Below are 14,829 nucleotides of genomic sequence, written 5' to 3'. Positions count from 1 at the left end.
CAGTTACTTAATATTAATGTAATTAATTTATGTATCCTCATGGATTTCTAAATTATTTCTGGGGAAGTAAGGAATCGAATGATAGATATTTTTCCTTTCCATTTGGCGCCCTATAAATGGATTTCATTTATGTTTATCTTTGTTGTGCAATTGAAACTAAGTTGGGACGGTCGAATTGGATGATTTTAACACTAGGAAGACGGGCAGGGGTCTGTGTGACTCAAGTTACATCTGACATCAGCCCTGTCTGTGTGACTCCATTGCTTTTCCAGACAATTTTTAAAACCACTGTCATTTAAAGAATACTGTCATAACTCAGAAACTGACGAAAGTGAGTCAGTCAATTCCATATTAAAAACATTTTATTTTTCTCTACAAGTCAGTAATATTGACATTCCTGCAGCTACAAAACTGCCCTCTAAGTAGCAGAAGTTTCGCTCCAGTAAGCAACCTATTGTATTAAAAAAGTGAAGTTTATTTTCGTTATTCTGCAATTTGACGTTTTTTGAATTGTGACAGCGTTGCTTTGGGTGTGCGATATTTTGTGTCGTTCGGTTTTCTGGCCCAGTATTTAAATAAACTGTCCTTAAATGGTCATTCAAATATTACGTCATCATCGATGGGGTTAGAGGGGGGTTTACAATTTGATGACTTTTTATGACAAGGGGGGGGGGTTTGGATGATGCTTACGTCATGAACATTTCCCCTGATGATAAATCCTTTACAGAGCCACTTAAGCGGTCTCAAAATGTTTCACGGATCCTTCGAGTGCTGAGGAAATGAGTCCGTGCCGCTTAAGTGTTGTGGAACTGCGCTACGCATCACTCAAGTAATCCGTACATATGCCGAACCACTTAAGTAATCTGTTAAGTAATCTGGGAATGTTCCGCGGGTAATTTGAGTGATATGTAGAACCGCACTGAGGGCTGCTTTAGTGCTCTTAAACTGTGCAACATCTCACTCAAGGAATCTAAATGTGCCACGGATCGTTTAAGTGTTCTGTAACTGTGTCGCGGGTTAATTAGGTGATCTTTTTATGCATGAGGCCTACCTCAATGATCTGAAAATAAGCCACGGGCCACTTAAATGTTGTGTAATTGTGCCACGGGTCATTCAAGTTAATTCGCGCTTAATTCATTTCTTCAAAATTAGGTTTGAGGGGGAACAAGCCGCATCAGATAATCTTGAGGATCACATTTGGTCCGTGGGTCAAGGGTTTACCATATATTGCTTAAAGGGTGGCTCGCAATGAATTTTCTAAAGAGAAATTTTGAGTTCTTACCCTTCAAATAGCATTGAAATTAACAGGAATCGATTATGAAAACACATATAAAGTCATTTTCTTTCGAAATTTTAATTTTTTTTTTAAATATTTGCATTAAAAAAGTATTTTTTTTCGTCTGGGGGGAGGGAGGCGCACGAGCCCCCATACCCCCCTCCCGCGCACGTTTCTGATCCCACCAATATACGTTAAGATTTAGGGGGCAGCGATGACGGAATTTTGCTGACAAGGACTGGAGAGGGGGTTAGAGTTTTGCTGATTTTTGCTGACAATGGGGGAGGGGGTCAAAAATTTCTACAAATTTGCTTACATAATACTTTAACGGCCCCTAAGTCGAATTCGCAGCAAGAAGTTCCAATATTAAAATGAGATGAATCAACATGAGACATGATTCTTGTCTCTAATGGTATACAAAATATTTTATTATAGTTCTATATTCTTTCCTTGATTTCGCTTTTTTTCATATTGATCATAAATAATTCTAATAACTCAGATAATAGTCTTATGATTTCCATCCATGCTATCAGGATCGAACATAGCTACAAATAATTCCCGTAGATCTGGTGTTGCTCATCTTGTTAGATTGAACGAAGGAAAGTAGTTGCAAATCACCATAATATATATATATATATATATATAGATATATAGATAATCATCAATAATCAACTCATCTTTTTTCTCACCCGAACACTATCACAAAGCAGCTTTAAATAGCCCGCTAACTATCCCCATCGAACGCTTCCTGGAATGTTTTCACCGTGCTAAACTCCACGTGTAATCTCTGAAATTTATCAAAACCATAATCAAGACAAATCGTGCGCACATCGCACACCTCGCAGCAGCAGTGGTGTTACGATAAACACATGTTGGGTGCCAGAGCCAATGCCCTGCACAACACCTCAACTCTCTCTCTCTCACTACTATATAAGGAAAGACTGGAGGTTAGCGCGGTGTTCTGGAAGCAAATCTGTGCTCTTACATTTATTACGAAGAGTCAGCTTTATAGGAAAACAAGCAATCAGAATGGGAAGAGAGGTGGTGGTGGTGCTTCTGGATAGAGGAACACAAACTTGGACGTAGATGATGGCGTAGGCAGATATCAGTGGCCCACATCCAGTGCGTCTCGCTTGTGCTCTCTATCTCTCTCTCTCTCTCTCCAACTCACTCTTTCTGTATATAACATTCTCTCTCTGCAAAATGGGGCATCTGCACTTTGTAAAATCCACTTTTCTCTCACTAGAACTGACGGCAAGCATCGCTGAACCCACCCTAATGGTATTTAATGACTTGGAGCTTTCCTAACAATCCCTATTGTATTATTATATCTACGGAGTACCCGTCCCGTTTTTTGTGTTTTTTTTTACCCACCCTACACTTGATAATGTAAAAAAAAAAATACATAAAAATACACACACACACACATTCGATAGGATTTTTTCCTCCTCTTCTACTTCATGTTTTAATAATGTGGTAGAAATAAAAAATGAAGCACTCAGCATTATGTATAGCATTATTATTATTATTTTGTTTTCATTTTTTTTTTCATAATGCTGAAAAATTCACAAACATGTTTCTCCATTTAAGTCAAAGCAAGCAAAGAAAAGTATCAACTTTCTCCGGAGGAATTCGTTGGGTTAATGTTTAATCTTGGTCCCGAAATTATTTCCCACTTTCTCGCAAATGACTTTCCGGAGGCATTTAAAAAATATTAAATGGAAGGTAGATTCAGAAGGCTCCATATTTCACGCTTTTCTTATTGATCTCATAAGTAAATTATCTCGGCCGGTCTTCATCAAGTTATTTTTACTTCTTTCTTTTTTCTTTGCAGTTGGTGGGGAGCAGTATATATTGACTGCTGTTCTTCGAAAGTAATTTCGCGAACAATTTTTATGATCTGCGGGTAAATACACATTAATATTAATTTGGTTTGCTTATCTGCTTGTAATATGGACTTATTGTTTTCTTTCCATACTTCAATAAATCAGTTCAGGGTTTTTAAATGATTGCATACTCTACCAATTAGCATTATTATTATTATCATCTCTCGATAAAGGATTTCTATCCAGTATACTCGTGTATTTTTATTTTCCCCCCTTTCTTTATAAACAGGATGGAAAAAAACATGATTTTAATATGCATGATATACAGGGGGATTCCACAGTTTATCTTGCTGCATTTTACTGGCGGACCGTGTATCCTAGAGGCATATTTCAAATTGGAAAAAAAAAATATCCAAATAAAACGTGTAGAACGCGGATACGTCATTCGGCTTGCAAGGGGTTGTATAGTTATGGAGATAACTAAAAAATATATTAACTTAATTAAACCTGATATTCGCAGGCGCAACAGAAGTCCATGTGTACACAATCAAAACACCGTTACTTATTTTTAGCTGTAAGCTTCTAATATCAAAGTTGAGGAAAATTTTTATATGATCGTTCACATGGCATGTTCAGTTTTTCGTCATACTTTTCATAACTCTTCATGTGGCATGAGAGCTGCTGTGAAAACATCTTAAGAGACAGAGGCTCAAATTATTATTTTAATGATTTTTGAAATTATTTCTGTTCACATTGATTCTGAAGTTATTTCTGTTGACACTGATTATTTCTGTTCACCAATTCTGAGATTTCTTTTTGAAACCGAGCTCAACTCAGGTATATGGCAATCAGGTATCGCCATGGGCAATTTACTACCTAGTGAGTTGAGCCGGAAGTGTAAGTGTGTGTCCCTAACAGTCTGATTGCCTATATAGTGTTGTGTATGATTTTTCAGTGCTGCCATCTATATTTCAGAAGTGAAGCGAGTGAAGTGTAATGTCTGAATACTTGTACTGTTTGTAGGACTGCTGCTCTCTAATTATGAGGTTATTTATGTTCACTAATTCTGAAATGATTTATGTTCACTAATTCTGAAATTATTTATGTTCACTAATTCTGAAATGATTTATGTTCACTAATTCTGAAATTATTTATGTTCACTAATTCTGAAATTATTTATGCCACTTTTTTGAAAATTCTGAAATTACCTATTGTGGTAATCCGGAAATTCTTATTCTCAAAAATTCTGAAATTATAACTAAAAAATTAGGTGTGTGTGACTTACTTCTTCCATTAATTCAGAAACTTTATCTGTCACTGACGACACAGGTAATGCACCCGATGCACGACGTTAATGGTAGTTGAATGCAAGCGTTTAATCGATTTCTTATTATTTTTAAATTTCATCGACTTTCAATGTTTTTTTAGCTATTTACTAAAACTAATCGGCGGGACATTTCGAAGAGCCCGAAGACCACATTCGCCCCCCGGATCGTGCTTAGAAGACCTCTGATTTATAGGGATCTTCGTAATAAAATATCATTTTGTCCGTACATTTGATCATAATCATCTTATACGTCGTAAATTCGAATCAAAAAGTCGGTGCCCGAAGTGCCACTGCCGTTGTTCTGGACTCTGCAGTTCCCCTCGGAATAAATTTCGCGTGTATAACTGCCGCTCAGTGAAGTGACAGTGACCGTCGCTTATTCGAAAACGCGTCAACTTCATGTTTATCTATTTAAGCAGAAGTGGGGGAGAACAACGGAAGCTGTCAATGTCCTGAAACGTTAGAGCAACATTGGTTGACCTATACTCGAATCTCCCCCGGTCCACTCTTCCACCGCTTTCTGGCCGTATGATGGTATGCGGAAGTAGGAGGTATTGCAATTGCCGGAATTATTTAGAGTATACCCACCTATGTTGGTAAACCGGTAGTCTACAGTATTTATACACACGTATGTATGTCCACATGTATGCACGGCGTATAAATTCGAGCGGTTTCAACGGTAGGAGAAATTGTAGCGAAAACGGTTAACTACTAATCGGTTTACCATTTGATCTCGACAAGCTGTTCGGATTATATGACGACGGAGAGAAGTATTGAATTTGTTATGTTACGCGTGTGCCATGTGTCCGTTGATTTTAAATGTTTAAATTTTCTTCGTTGAATCAAGTTCTTAAAAAATGCATCGAGTGGTGTTTCCTTCTGCTTAAATCAAAATTTATAGTTTATTCATGATCATCAATATTCGCTAGAAATGTATGTATGTGCATCTTCTTGAAATATCATATTGTCTGATCATGCATTGTTAGCAAGCGACTAAAGAAGACGCTCGTTATAACGATACCCATCCTTCCACGGGAAACGGACGTTATATAGGGAGATCGTTATATTCGAACGTTTTAAAAAAATCATGAAATTCATCTTCTTCGCTGTTGGAATTTCCTTTTAGGTGATCGATAACGTAAAGAAAGAAACTCGAACTCTTAAATTTGCTTTAATAATCAAATCACAGTTTTTAATTAGGGAGAACAAAGTAGGCTTACTTTTTGGAATATTCAATTATTCGGCTCTTTTGGCTTTCGTCAACAATTTCTAGTCAACTCTGTAAACATTTTCAATTTGAGATCTAACGTTTTCCCCCGCATTAACTTGCAGGCCACCAAAGACGAAGGGCACCAGCTATTTGAATGTTGGGGTCTGCATGTCATGTGATTCTGTATTTTTTCTTCCAGTAATTATGTATTTTTTTTCTTCCAGTAATTCTGTATTTTTTTCTTCCAGTAATGCTATATATTTTCTCTTACTCAGTAATTGTGTACTCTTTCAATAAGTCTGAATTTTTTCTCTTTCATCGATTCTATATTTTTCTCTTTCAGTGATTCTAAATATTTTTTTTTCTTTCAGTAATTCGGAAATTATTATGTTTTACTAATTACGAATTTTGATTCATTCCGATATTATTTCTTCCGGAAATTGTGAATTTATTTCTTCCGCTAATTCTGAATTTTTTTTTTTAAAGTTCTTAAGTTTTTTTTTTTTAAATTATGAAATTATGCATGAGTTTTTTTGGATGCGGACTTTTTCCCTTCAAAGCTAATGACCTATGATTTTACCACTCTTACATTTTGTCCCATGATTTCATAATAATCCTTTATACATATATAGAATACACGCACAATGTATGATGATTAAATATGCACGTATACAAAATACTGATAGATAAAAGCGAGTACACAAAACAATGCAAAATGTAAAAACAATACATAGAATATGCCTCGACAATTTCACATAAATATAAAAGAGAAACAGGGTACACAAAAAATAATTAAAAAAACACAAATATGTAGATTATGCTTTGTACATCTTGCAGCAGATGAGGGAATACAATGCATAAAAATGTAGAATAAAAACGTGAAAAATGTGTTTAGACATGCCACAAAAATTGAGGAAACACGGTACACATAAAAATGCATAAAAAACACAACATTATACAGATTAGACCTTACACATTTTCCGTAAATTGAGAAGACGGTACGTACGCATAAATAAGTAATTCTACAACCATTAACAGACGGTTATTGATACTGTCATCTGAAAATTTTAATTAAATTTGATTTTCCGAAGATGGCAACTGCTTAATCTGAACGATGATTTTAAAAGTTGAAAAATTCCTGATTTAAATACGACTTACTGCCAAATAAATTGCGTCAATATTCCGTTGATATAATATTACGCACCTCAGTTTGACTGAAACACATTCAAATTAATTTCACATTATGACTCCTTCACTGAATCAAAATAAATACCAAGAACAAAGCTATTTAATGCAGATAAATTGTAAAAACAAAAATATACACTATTCGTAATCACAGAGAAAATATCAAAGATCCAACACCACTTTATTTAGAGATCCAGCACCAATGTATTCTATCCGCCTAGATATGCGTCGATAGATTTTTTTTCTAATAAATAACAAATCGTAAGATCGAGAAAATAACTATTTTTTTTACGAAAAATGCGTTTCAATTTCAATAGAATCGTAATTCAAAATTAAATGGAAAGCATATTCCCCCACGAAATAATGTGAATATAAAGAAACTTTTCTTTACATTAATATAACGAAAAAAAATTGAGATTTTATTCAAAATAAATCCTGAACCCAAATTCAACCAAAATATCAAGGATAATTTGATTTAAGAGTGAAAAATATGTATTTTATGTTAGGAAATGATTTTCTGAAAACTATCGCATATTATTTACGCATTACCACAAAATATTCACTAATGTTTTGTAGATTTCGTGGGAATGTGAAAATATATTTAGCATTTTTACTGTTTTTTTTTTGAATTTTTATTAGACAATAATCCAATTCGAATTGATGACCCTGAATAATAAATCTCGTATATTTTGTTAAACCGCTTATGTCCTTTTCCTATTATGTATGTTAATGCTCATCACTTAAATAAATTATACTGAACTGTTTGAATCGTTATTCAAATCTACTTTACGCATAATACTTCGGTTGATGTTGCTTGCGAAAATCCACATTAACGTAGTATCGCTGGAATCCGTAATAAAAATTTTATCACGCCTCTTTATCTAATGTGTAAGGATAAAAAAATAATAATAAATTACTTAATAATTAACTTAATTAATATTAAGAACTAACTAAATAAAAATATTACAATAACTAACATTAATTTTATTTTGTTTGAAATGTAAAAGAGGGGGAAGGTGGTGGTGGTTTAGCGCCCTTGAATAGCATAATACTGAAAAATTTCAAGATGTTAGTTTTCATCAAAAGGGTAAAGCAATAATAATGATTTATCATTCCATTGGTAAATATTTATAAAAATTTTGAAGACTAAGTTTATTAGAAGATATAACAACAAATCTGGTATTTAATCTCTGATTATATTTCGTACGATTTTGTAAGAAATAATAGTGAATATACAAAATGTCCGAAATAAAATCATAAAGTATAGAAAGTTATCAAGAACAGTGGTTCCCAACCGCTGCTCCCCGGAGCCATTGGGACTCATGTGCACTTCCCAGTGGCTTCGCGGTGACTCGAGGAAAATAAAATAAATCGGTAAATTTGATAGATAAATTATAATAGAGGTCTACAGGGCTGCGCCATAGAAAATATAATATAAATAGGACTCCGCGAGTCAAGAAAGGTTGAGAACCACTGATCGAGAACAATACAATAAAAATTTGTATACATAAATCAAAATATTATTAATTTCTTATAATTTACCTATACACATTAGGAAATTTCCGAAAACATGCGACACCCTTCTGATAAGAACACACTTTACAGTACTGCACATAGTAATTGTTCAGTGGGGTTCGTCTTTGGTACTGTAAAAGTACACTTTTGTGAAGTACACTTTACTGGCACGTGGATGTTACGTTTTGTATTTTTCTTCAGCGAAAGGGAAGGACACTCTAACCTCTCCACAAAAACACATAATTCAGTTTACCCACCCCTGCAAGCATATAAATTATATTTTCAGTGCAAACGAGCTCAAAGGAAATATTGAGAGATTCCTTTGCAGTCTAGTGCATTCACTAAACTGGAAGGACATGGGTTTGATTCCCAGCAAAGGCAGTTGAATTTTTTCTCTCTTTCGAAAATATACCTTCGCTATAGCCTGTTACTTAAAAAAAGTTCATATAAAATATAGCCTAGCAACAAAAAATAAATAAATAAATGTCAAACTTCTTAGCTATAACTAGGTAGGGGTTCTACCAATGAAACAACCTAAAAATTTGAAAAAAAATATGGAAATGACCCAAAAATTTGCTTGGTATCTGAATTATAGTGAATAAAAGAGTACATAGCTGAAAATAAGTTTTGTTCAGGTTATCGATGACATTATTTGGAGATTAAATGAAAAGAATCAAAATCTTTCATACGGGGTGATTATAAAAAAACTATCCCGACATATGGGCGCCTAACTATCATACCATTCACAGAAACTGAATGGAATTTTGCCATAAGGTATTTTGAGGTATGCGCTCAAGAATGATATGGAAAACAACAGTGTCACTCTAACAGTTACGGTTACGGTACAGTACGGTTACGGCTAGGCAAGGAAAAAGTAAAAAGGACTTTGCCGTGCACCAAAGCATTAATGTCCGTTTCATTTGTCACACCGTTTCTTCGGCTGAGATCCCAGCCTGATTAGTCCTCCACAAGGTCATGTGGAAAATTTGTGAAACACAATAAAATGCTTTATTTTATGCTGCTTCTCTGTCCTTATTGGTTGTCCTCACTTTTAGCCTATCTACCGCCGATGATTTTCATGCTACAGTTGCCGTTCGAACGCTATTTAGGGGTTTTCACAATGGAGATCACATTCCAATACAAAAAACTTGGTGTTGCAATTTGATATTTTCGAAATTTTCTCACTGTAACCGTAACTGTTAGAGTGACACTGTTGTTTTCCATATCATTCTTGAGCGCATACATCAAAATACTTTATGACAAAATTTCATTCAGTTTCTGTGAATGGTATTATAGTTAGGGGCCCATATGTCGGGATAGTTTTTTTATACTCACCCTGAATATTCCTGTAGCTATGGTTCGTTCACATAAAATACAATAAAAAAAGTAAATAATTTTGTGCTGCCACCAAAATAATAGCTTTATTGAATTTAAAAAAAAAAAAAAAAACATGTTTTTCCATATCAATCGTCGCTAAACCACACTCGACTGAGGACAATATTTTTGAACAAGTGGTTTCTCGAAAACACCGCTCTTCAAGGGGTAAAGCATCAATTGAGTGTGAATACACCATAAAGAGAGAGCTAAGAGACCCCAACAGTGGTGAAATATCTCGTCAAAGACTGGATGGAAGCAATACATCAGAGCATTCTCTCTTTTTTTTGGCCTTGCATCATCGCGATATTTTATTTGTAAACTCTATAAAATAAAGTAGCTTTTTTTTTCTGTCTCAGTACATTTGTTTTTTCATTTGTCTCTTTCGTTTTCTTTTCCAGCCTTAATGATTTGCAAATAATTTTTTATGAAGCCTACATCATGTTAGTATGACGAGTGGGCAGATAGAGTAGCCGAAAAGTCTCTCCATGACACATTTAAAAATTCATAAAATGTGAGTTAATCGACATGAAAAAGTGTGGTTTGTACTAAAATAATTATCATGGTATTATCAAAGGTTTACTCACAGGCGGCTGTGTATGAAGAGAGTAGGCCAGGGTTTCTCAAAATTTTTTAACCCGAGGCGCCCCTTTCCCCCCATTCAATGCTTATCCGCGTACTACGCCGGCTCCTAGAGCTGTTTAGCAAAGAATATTTTCAAAAAATGTCTGTCAGGGTGCGTGGCGGAAAGTTTGAGAACCCCTGGAGTAGGTTATTATAGCTGTTTTCTAAGAGTCGAAAATGTTTAATTTGGATTAAAAAAACAAAAAAAAACGATGGTAAAATTTTAGGATTGTAAAATTTTGATGATTCAGCATTTACAACACGTAGATTATTTTGATCTCTTGGATCTTAATTAGACTTAGATGCTTCGATCACTTGAATTGTTTTTTTTATCGAACTACAGTAATTCAATTTTGATTATTTGCGAGGCCCACATGTTCGGTTTACTACGTAGTCGGGAATGCGGGTTAGTTAATGATAATCACAACAGTACTGACGGAAAATTACCCACCTCTGACTTGGATGGCTTCTCGATTGACACTAAATCACCGGACAAATTAAAATGTGTGTTAATAAATGCCAGGAGCTTGGGTAATAAGAAAGATTTTTTAGAAACTATGATAGTTGTGGAGGGCTTGGATCTTATAGCCATTACAGAATCTTGGGCAAACGATGGGGATGAATCTTTCTTACACATCTCAGGATACGATACTTTTTTGAGAAATAGATCTGATAGGAAAGTGGGTGGTGTGTTGATATAAGTGAAATCCTGTTTGAAGACTAGAGAGTGTAACGTGCAGAGAAGTGATATTGAAACCATATGGGTTGAACTTGAGAGCAAAAGACGTCATAAGCTTATTGTTGGGGTTTGTTACAATCCACCGAATAGGGATCAAAACTACATTGCCAAAATGCATGATGAAATTTCCTACATGTGTAAGCGAAAGAGGGTTCTCATACTAGGGGGATTTCAATTACCCGGGTATTGATTGGGAGAACCTTTCATCTGGAAATCAGTATGAAAGAGACTTTCTTAAGTTGGTGCTCGAAAATTTTTTGTATCAGCATGTATCAGAAGCCACTAGGGGTACTGCTATTTTGGATTTAGTTCTTACTAGTTCTGAGGATCTAGTTGAACATGTTTCGGTGGGGGAAGAGTTTTCTTCCAGTGATCATCGTATCGTCAGATTTCACTGTAACTTTTGTTTGGGTAAGGCTGATAACAAAAGACTGGTTCCTTGTTTTCGGAGAACTAACTTTGATGTTTTGCGAAGAAGGTTAGCGGAAGTTTTCAAAGACCGGTTGGAATCAGTAGGGGTGGTAAGTCAATGGGAAGAATTTAGTACGAAGCTGTCCTCTGTTTTGCACGACGTCATACCCTCTGTTCGAAAAAAGCGTGTTTGTACATCACACCCTCTATGGTTCACGGATAGCGTGCGGAACCTTTATCTTGAAAAGAAAAGAGCATTCAGGGAGTATAAAAGTGGACGAGGTGACCTATCATTGTTTACTGATAAAAGAAGACTGTTGAAGAAAGCGATAAGGGATAGTAAAAAGCAAGTTGAATCTAGGTTGGCAGATAACATTGGCTCTGACACAAAATCATTTTTTCGATACGTCAATAATGGATGTAAGGGGACAGTTGGCCCCCCTCTCGATAGGAGGCTCAAAAGTAGAGAGCAATGTAGGCATGTGTAGTGCTTTCAATGACTTTTTTGCGTCGGTTTTTAATGGAGATAATGATATTCGATATACGGGTGTTGCATGGGGTAATAAAACCCTCAACGATGTTCAAGTAGAAGACGTGGAGGTCCTAAATCTTCTGAGAAATGTATGTGCAAACAAAGCACCAGGACCAGATGATATCTATCCCAGGGTTCTCAAGGAAGGTGCTAATGAATTGTTGGGGCCAGTCGCACAGATATTCAGGAGTAGTGTTGCTGAGGGTATCGTCCCGAGAGATTGGAAACTGGCTAACGTTGTTCCGATATTTAAGAAGGGTAGTAGAGAGGTGGTGTCTAATTATCGTCCAGTGAGTTTGACGAGCTCCCTCTCGAAAATTTTGGAAATTATCATCAAAAGGCAGTTTGTGAAGTGGATAGACGAGAATAATGTATTGTCTGATAATCAGCATGGGTTCAGGAAGGGGAAGTCATGTGTAACTAACCTCCTTTGCTTCTATGATTACGTGACTAAGGCTTTGGGTAAGAGCAAAAACGTCGACGTTGTTTACCTTGATATCCAGAAGGCATTCGATCGGGTGCAACATGGCAAACTCTTGAAGCGTTTACACGAGATTGGAATAGGGGGCAACTTGCTGAATTGGATAGAATCGTGGTTAAGAGATAGGTCGCAACGAGTTATGGTGAACGGGGAAATCTATGGTTGGACAGACGTCACAAGTGGAGTTCCTCAGGGAAGTGTCCTTGGCCCCATACTTTTTTCACTTTTTATCGACAAACTCGATCAGGGTATCGATGGAATTACTAGCAAATTCGCAGATGATGTGAAACTAATGGGGGTAATCGGGAATGAAAGCGATAGGGAGTTGCTCCAGACCAACTTAAACAAGATTGCAGCATGGGCAAATGAATGGGGCATGACGTTTAGCGTAGATAAGTGCATGGTCGCTCATTTTGGTTCGAACAACCCATGGTTATCTTACGAGTTGAATGGTGTCACTATCCCGGATGCAACTAGAGTCACCGATTTGGGAATTCTCATTGACGAGCGACTTAAGTTTTCTGAACATTGTTCAGCGGTTGTCAAAGAAGCGAATAGAATGCTTGGTTTCATTTTCAAAAAGCTCTCTTCGCGTTCTCCTAAAGTCATTCTTCCGCTTTTTCGAGGCTTAGTTCGTCCTGGACTGGAGTATGCTGTAAGGTTTTGGAGACCATACCTACAGAGGGACATAGACTTGATTGAAGGGGTGCAGAGAAGAGCTACGCGTGTCCTTATTGGCACACAGGGCTTGAGTTATGAAGAGAGACTTCATTTTTTGAATATGTTTACATTGGATGAACGCAGGTGTCGAGGAGATATGATCGAAGTGTTCAAAATTTTCAATGGGATGGATAGGATGGACCATGAACTTTTAGTACACCGCCAATCAACTGCTTTTACCAGGGGACACCAGTATCGATTGGTGAGGGACAATGCAAGGTTATGGTGTCGCAGGGAATTTTTCTCTAATAGGGTTGTTAATAAATGGAATAGCTTACCCCCGGAGGTAGTAAATTGTAACACAATTGACACGTTTAAAAAGAAATACGATAAACATGTTGGGGTAAATCGAGAAGCTATCCATTCTTAGAATAATACAACCATAAGTATTCTTTATGGGCATTGTATAATATTTTATCATGTGTATATATCGTTTATAATTTGTGTTAATTGCATTTTTAATGGGGTTGCTGTATTTTTGAAACATATGACATCCATATTTTTATGGGCACCTTTATATCAGCCACCTCGTTGGGCATTTTGCCTGTTGTGGCGTTATATTTGTATTTGTATTTGTACTAGTCCGTAGTAATCACGTTTCATCACGTGGAAAGTAATTACACGGAACGTGTAGTTCATTCCCGACTATTGGACTATTCCTTCTAGATTATTAATAGGCCTGGAATATTCTATCATACTCATCGAGGCATTGATGTATTTCTAACCAATCGTAACGGTAACTTTTCCGTAGTCGTATCTTACAACGATATCATCTCTTATCCTTGATTTTAAATTATTTCCACTCGCCGAGATGGAACTTCACATAACTGAGATGGGGTTTCAGGGTCACTGAAAATGGACTAAGATGTATTTATATACTTCTGGTCTGAGATACACGACCTCCAGTGTGCATGCTTACCTGTATATCTACTTGCATATCTCCCGGTCTAGATATTTACCAACATTTGGCCCTCTACACCATAATACGTATATAAAAATCAATTACATAGTTCGATTTTTTGTAGATCCATACCTACAAACAAATATAAATAATATAATCAGTTAGTGAACCTAATAATGTACATATTTTTCTATTAATGACGAAAAGATTAAAATAACCATCATGACTGTCAAAAATTCCATAAAAATAACAAAGCCGTACAGAGGAACAAAACTGAAAATAACATGTACTATTCTTTTCAAGTATTCAACTACACTAATTAAATTTGATTTTAACCTCTATATCCTCTAAAATGTTCACAGCTGAAATCTGCAGTCAAAATTAGCACGCCGAGAAGATTCGCAAGAATCACCTCTCCTAAATTTTCTTGTTAGGTCTCTAATGTATGATTCACACAAAAACATTTACACTGACATGTATATCGGTATGCTTACTCACAAATGATCTTAAATATTTAAATACGAAAAACATTTCTGAGAACGAACATGCTCTCTCAAATAATCGTCCCCGTTGATAACACAAACTAAGAATCGATAACGGAAACAGAAACATATCTGTACATGATGAAAAAAAAAGTAGAACAAATAAGACAAGTTCGAAATGTGTGTAATATGTAGAACGACGAACAAATTCGCGTAACATACGTGT

The sequence above is a fragment of the Pholcus phalangioides genome, unplaced genomic scaffold (genome assembly GCF_987345545.1).
Source record: "Pholcus phalangioides strain wild (caught in Gottingen) unplaced genomic scaffold, Ppha-v1.0 ptg000018l_1, whole genome shotgun sequence".
Lineage (NCBI taxonomy): Eukaryota > Metazoa > Arthropoda > Arachnida > Araneae > Pholcidae > Pholcus > Pholcus phalangioides.
This window is presented reverse-complemented; position numbering follows the sequence as displayed.